We start from the raw sequence: 7,132 nt of genomic DNA on the forward strand, positions 1-7,132 counted from the left end.
GGTGGGGGGAGATGGAGTGGGGAGGGTAGAGAGCCACTGGGTCATTGTCCTGCCTTCACCTCTAAGATTGTGATTGTCATCTCTCCATCTTCAGCCTTCCTTCGGCAGCCTGCTTGCCGTGTAACCTTGTGTAAGTCACATAACTGTCTGAGCTTCCGTCTCCTCATTTCTAAAATGGATATATTTATTATTGTAGACTCTAAGATAATGATAACACTTAAAATGTGTAAGCACACACTATGCTGGGCAGGACCAGCTACATAATTTGTGGCCATGCAAAGTGAAAGCATGGGGTTCCTTCTTCCAACATTTTTAAGAATTTCAAGACAGCAATAACAGAGCATTAAACCAGATGTGGGCCCCTTTGCCTTCTGAGCGTGGGCCTCTGTCACTGCGAAGGTTCATGCCCATGAAGCCAGGCACAGTTCTAAGAACTATATATGTACTAGAGGCCCGGTGCACGGATTCGTGCACAGGTGGGGTCCTCAGCCTGGCCTGTGCCCTCTAGCAATCCAGGACCCCTCCCGCTCATCCCAGCCTTGCTGCGCCTGCTGCTGCCGCCTGCTGCCACCTGCCGCCACTGGGTAGTGCTGCTGTAGCAGGAGAGGCTCCCACTGCCACAGCTGCGCTCTCCAGCCATGAGCCCGGCTTCAGGCTGAATGGCGCTCCCGCTGTGGGTGTGCACTGAGCACCAGGGGCCAGCTCCTGCGTTGAGCGTCTGCCCTCTGGTGGTCAGTGCGCGTCATAGTGACTGGTCGTTCCGGTTGTTCCGGTCTTTCTGTTTGACCGGTCCTAAGGGTCGCTTAGGCTTTTCTATATATAGATTAGCTTATTCAACCCTTAAAACAATCTTATGAGGCAGATACAGATGAGGAAACCAAAGCAGAGAGGGGTTTAGTAACTGTCCAAGGTCACAGTTTTTAATTGGTGGAGTTGAGGAAAATACCACCTGTCCGGTGGGCATTGTTGTGAGATCCACACAGAGAAGGGCAGGTGCGAGAGTCCACGGCCAGCGTGGCTTTCGCGGGTTCAAAGACCTGAAGGGAGGGCTGACGCGCAAATGATACACACAAGATGAAATATTAATTTTTATAATTACCGGGGGAACCAGAGGACAGCCTAACCATGCCGGTCAAGCTCTCTCCGTTGCTCCATTCCCAGCTGTTTTTATTAGCTAGAATACACAATTGCCTTTAGGAATGCAAACAGACATATCAATGGTAATGTTTAGCAAACAGTAAGATTGTCAGGTCTTGGGGGAGTTTGCTTTAGGCCATTGAGTCAGCAGCAGGGAATAAAATGTAGATATTCACCCTGTGAATATCAAAAGGAGTCCTGGTCAGCCTTCTGCCAGACTTCTCACATTTATATCAATTACTGCTGATCTTGGTCTGCAGCAGGCAGGTGCCTCCCAGGGAACCCTCAGGAGGACCCACTGGTCCGCTCGGTTCTTCCTGAGTTTGCATGTGCAATTTCTGCTGCCCAGGATGCCCCTTCCTCCTTCCCTGCGTCTGAGTCTACACTTTCTTCAGAGCTCAGTTCTAGCCCCTCCTCCTCTCAGGGGCTGCTGGAGCAGAGAAGCCCGGCTGACATCTCCCCCCCTCCCCCCCAGGTCCTCTCAGTATCCGTGTGGAGTCAGATCCACCCCCAGCCTGGCCATGGGGATTATCCATAACCTTCAGAGTTTACCTTCAAGACTCACTGATAACCAATCCTACAAGGCTGGTGCGAACATGTTTAAAACCCTTTCTCCACAACATTACAATAGCTTGTGATCGCCTATCTCACCCACCAGGTCAGGAGTCCTTGAGGGAAGATACTGTATCTGAATCTTCACTCTCTCTTTGATGTTTATAATTCTCTTGAAAATTCTTTCTGGGCTCTGGGCCTTTCCCTGGAAAGTCTTGCCTCATCCTCCCTTCCCCCATTCATTCCTCAGGTATCAGCTCAGAGATCACCTCCTCCTCCAGGTGGAGTTTAGTGCCTTTTCTGGGCTTCCACACTCCCTCTACTCCCCCAGCGTAACACTGCCTCCCTGGGTCCATATTCTTAACCAGGTTATGAATGTCCTGAGGGTAGAGATGGGGTCTGTTTTATTACAGTGCCTGGGACACAGTAAGTTCTCAATGTTTGTTTAAACCAACCAATGAATGAATAAAAGTAAATGTTAAATGTTGCTTTTTATGGCCCTCAGCACAGGGCTGGGCACCTAATGGATACTTACGTAAACTTATGGAATGGGTGAAAACCAAGGACAACTCCAGAATTTCTAAGAAGAGGCAGCAATCTGGTTGCGGGAGGAAGGATGGGGGGTCCCTCTGGACAGAACAAAGAGAAAGCAAGGATCCCCAGTTGTGACAGTTGGGAGTTAGGGCTGGGAGTGTGGAGGAAAGGTGTCCTGGGCTAGGGGTAGGCAAACCAGGGCTCACGGGCCAAATCCAGCCACTGTCTGTTTTGGCATGGCCTGTGAGCTAAGAATATTTTTATGTTTTTAATGGTTGAAAAAAATGAAAGGAATACTATTTTGTGACATGTGCAGATTATAATGAAATTCGTATTTCAGTGTCTGCGGTGTCACTGGAACGCGGCCGCACTCACTCATTTAGTATATACTGTGGTTGTTTAGCGCTACAGCAGCAATAGTTGTGACATACATTGCGTGTCTGCAAAGCCTGGAATAGTTATCCTCTGGCCCTTTAAGGAAAAGTTTGCCCACCCCTGGCTTCTGCCAGCTGACGTCTCTTACCAGGAGGAGGAAGGAGCTATGCCGCCAGCTGGCCACAAGGTGTCAGCATTTCACCACAGTGGCTTCGGCCCCATAGGCTCCTCTAAGAAACCACAGCTCGGAGCTGGCCCTTGAGCTCCGCCCAGTCTGGCTGGAGCCTGCAGGGAGGGTACAGGGCTGGTTTGGGAGGTGCAGGTGGCAGGCTTTTCCGGATGCGCTGTTTCTTTGGTTTTGGTTTAATTTGTACTTTATATATGAAGGATTCTCCAAACAGACTAAAGTTGTTAATTTCACCCAAAGCTATAAATCAAGAACAGTTGTGGGACTTTTGCACAACCAGGTAAGACTGTGACCCTCTTCCACGCCTGCAACCAACACACGCACGGAGCCGAAGGTGGGGGTGGGGGTGCACGAGGCTCAACCTGGCATCTCTGGCAGGTTTTCTCCATCACCTTTCAAACCCTGGGCCTGGGAACTTCCTCCAGGTGGACAGGGATGCGGCCCCGTGTGCCAATGACTCAACATGAGAGTGGCAGGTATACAGGGAGGGAGCAGGGGAGAGAAGCCAGGGGAGAATGTCCCAACAGGGAAATGATCAAGGCCCCGATACAACACATCCCCCGAAGCACCGCTGGTTGCTGAGCCCCTCCCACACGCCAGCCTCTGTGCTGAGAGCTGTACTCCCCAGAGCCTGCCCGTTCTGAAGCCCGTCCTCTCGCCGTCAAGTGCCTCAGCTAAGATCACAGTAAGCAGCCTATCCATCCCCCTTAACTCGGCCAGTGGCACAATGGCCTTCCTTGCTCACCATGCCTCCCCAGGCCCACTGCCCCATAAACAGCCATTGAACGAACAGATGACTCATACTGCAGCGAAGTGCCTTTCCTTGTCCAATCACCCCACTTCCAGGGAGTCCAAGCGGCACGCAGGAAAGGAGAATCCCAAGGCCCGGGTCTTGCTCTGAGCACAGGATGGCTCTTTCCCTGGGTGGGGCCCCGAGGACCGTGGCCTCTTCGGGCACACTGCCTGCTCTTGTCTTTCCCACACATTTGCTGGCTTCCGTGGCAGGTCCTCGCTGGTCTCCTTGGACGTGGACAACTGTTCCTGCAGGTGCTTTTGAGAGGCTGCGGACAATGCCTAACTTTAGCCACTTTTCTGATGAGAACTTGTCTCCAGCAGGCTGTCACTCGGAGAGGCCACATGCCAGGGCTCTAAGAGGGCCTGGACAACCAGATTCTAGCCCTTTCCATTACCCGCGGGGTGACTTTGGACCAATTCCCTCCCTTCCAGGCCCGTCCCTTTCTCCCCTGCTTTGGTGTTGGCCTTTTGAAAGGAAATGTGCAGATGGGGTCATCCCTGGGCAGCCCCAGACCTGGGCCCGCCCGGTGTGGAGAGGTGGGGAGATGGAGACTGTCCACCAAGGACACACACTGAAAGGAGAACCTTCCTGGAGGAATCGGTTGGAGGAGGAGGGACTCCTGATAAACCCAGTCCTGAAGCCACTAAACAGCAGCGAGTAGAATCCTGTTGCCTCCCACGGAGTCCCAGCCGTCGGAACTGACCAAAAGGTCCTGATCCGTTCTGGAGACCCCGCCACCCCCGCATCAGTCAGCCTGGCTTATTCGATCAGGCGACTGCCACGTTTTCAATCTTTACCAAATACGTGTTTAGCAGATACAGCTCTTCAGGCTCGGGAGCCCCCAGGATGGAATGGGTACCTACTGTGCCAGGTGGCAGCAGATGCTGCCGGAGCTGGTACCCAGGGCCTTCCTCAGGTCACAGCTGGGAAGCCGAAAGTCCGCGGGGGAGGGGAGGGGAGGGTGTTCTGGTAATTCTAATTTTCCTAGGCCTCCTGGCTGACCTAGCGATCACGCAGCCTAGGAACGCTCTGGCATCTGTGCCTGCCGCCTCCTGACCTTCTCTAGGTCCTCCCAACCTTGGTCTGGTTCCGCCCGGAGGGCCTGCTCTGCACCGAGGCTCCTGCCACTGAAACAGCCGTGCAGAGGATCACAGTGGCACCGCGGGGACCTCCAGGCGAGGTGATTGACTGTGGTGCACAGCGCACCACAAGCTATGTCCACGGCACACGGAGGGGCGAATTAGCTGCAGAGAGGCCTCTGTGGATGTTTGCTGAGTGGGGTCCTGACGCTCCAGGTGGCAGCTCCCCCCCCCCGCCCCCCCAGGCCTGCCCTGAGGGGCGTGGCAGGCTCTCCGCTCTCAGCCCCGCTGGCTGCCTTCAGAGGTGGGGACACTGCTGGGCCCACACAGGTATGTCCGATGATGCTCTCCACACAGGACTTAACTGAGACGGAAGGAAGGGGAACAGATTGGGAGGAGACGTGATGGCGCGCGGAGTGGGGTAAGGCAGATGTGTGCGCGTTAACACACCTGCTCCAGGAAGACCAGGCGGGTAGAGCTAACAAGGTAATTAGAACAACGATGGAAGATGCTATTATGTCAGTCACAGAAAGCACAATCGTTGACAAGTCAGCCAACCACTCTGGGCCAAAGCACAGTTTTAGGGGGGACGCACATGCAAACACTCCGGGGACTTCAGGGCTGCAAGGCAGAGCTGGCCTGCTCCACTGGGGCAATTGGAGCCCTTCTCTCCCTACCCCACCCCCACCCCCGGGGACATCTGGCAACATCTGGAGACATTTTTGGTTGTCTCATCTCGAGGGGTGCTACTGGCATGTGGAGGCCAGAGGTGCTGCTAACATCCTTAATGTGTAGGACTGCCCTTCCCCCAACAGAATTTTGTGGCTCCAAAGTGTCACTGGTGTTGCAGGTGAGACACCTGAAGCTAGAGAGGCAAGCTCATGTGATGTGGGATTTGGGCAGAGCCGTGCAACTCATCTGAAAGGCGGGGACCATAAGATCCGTGCTGCTCATCACACAACTTTGTGAGGCTCGCTCTCCGAATATACACATTTTAAAATTTTATTTTCAGAGTTCTTTCCTGAGCTTTTCTTAGATTGAGACCTGCCAGGGACCGAAGCACCTCGCACAGTGACTGGCACATAGTAGGTGCTCCATAAATTCAAAAGAAAAAGGCGGCAGAGTCAAAGCCCACTCCCTCTCTGGCTTGTTTCCTCTACATCTCTGGGCTGCCTTTCTTGGCAGAGACATCCTACTGGGCTCTCTACAGACAGAGGGCCGTGGTGCTAGCAGAGCTGTTTTGAAAGCACCTAGTTAGTCCATTGATCAGGCATAGGACTAACTATCCCTAACGACAGACATCGGGCAAGAGACTGGGAGGCCTTGCTAAACCTCAAGGGGCAGCCTGCCAGCGCCGTGCAGGACTTCGTGCTTCCAGCCCCAGTGGGGCAGGATCCGGGGTGGCAGCAGCCCCCGGGCCTCAGCCCTCAGGCACCCGTGCTCCTAGGAGGCCGTCCTTCCCCAGCAGCCACACCAGTGGTGGACACTCAGCCTGCAGAAGGCAGGCTCAGAAAGTGGGCAGCTCGCTGGTGGTGGAGGATGAGGCAGGGAGGCCAGGCCCCCCACGGAGCAGAGGCTCTCATCCCTCTCGTCCCTGTTTCTCCCCGCCCTTCTGACGCTACCAGCCTTGTGCAAGCCTCTGTGGGGGGAACCAAGGGCATGAGCCACCCTTGAACTTGCCATCCAGCTGGGAAGGCCAGCTGTCCCCTTGAGATTTGATGAGAGGATATGTCACGGAGTGTGTGCGAGTGCTGGGACAGAGAGAGGGCAGAGGTCCTGAGAACCGAGGAGCCGCCTGTGAGGGCGTCAGGATTCCCAGCAATCTTGGCACCTCTGTCTCTGCGCAAGCATCTCAGGGCTGGAGGGGGTCAGAGGCCACTTGTCCAAACCTCTGCTGGGGATGAGGAGACGGCCGCAGGGGAGGTGCCTGCACTCTCTCCTCTCCCACGGCGTTTGTTGCCCACCCCGTTCCTAGGAGGCTAGATAACCCCGCCTTGGCGCACAGGGAAACTGGGGCAGGAAGCAGGCCTGGTTCAAGGCTGTACTAACTCGGGACTTCCCATCTGGACCCTCCTACGCTCAGGACAGGGCGGGCGCTGGGCCTGCTTTGGGGCAGGGGCTGCTTGTCTTGCAGAAGAGGCCCTGGAAGCCCTTGCAGAATCGCTTGGAGCTGGTCCCTCCCCGGCCTCCTCCCTTGTCCCCGGAGTTGTCCACCCTCCTCATCCACAGTGTCCTCTTTCCCTCATCGGTCCTCACCCACCGGGGTCCCACACGGTCGGGGGGACGGCCACAGCCCCGTTTCCCTCTCTCCCTCCCTGCCTGCCCTCCCAGAACAAGCACGTGCCACATTGCCAGGCGTTGGTGCATGAGAAAGCACTTCCCAGAAAGTGTTTAATCCTCACAGAAGCTCAGGGAGGTGGGTCGGGGTCCGCCCTCAGGATGAACAGAGGAGGCCTGGGACCCAGGCTCACC

The sequence above is a fragment of the Myotis brandtii genome, unplaced genomic scaffold (genome assembly GCF_000412655.1).
Source record: "Myotis brandtii unplaced genomic scaffold, ASM41265v1 scaffold339, whole genome shotgun sequence".
In the NCBI taxonomy this organism is placed as follows: Eukaryota; Metazoa; Chordata; class Mammalia; order Chiroptera; family Vespertilionidae; genus Myotis; species Myotis brandtii.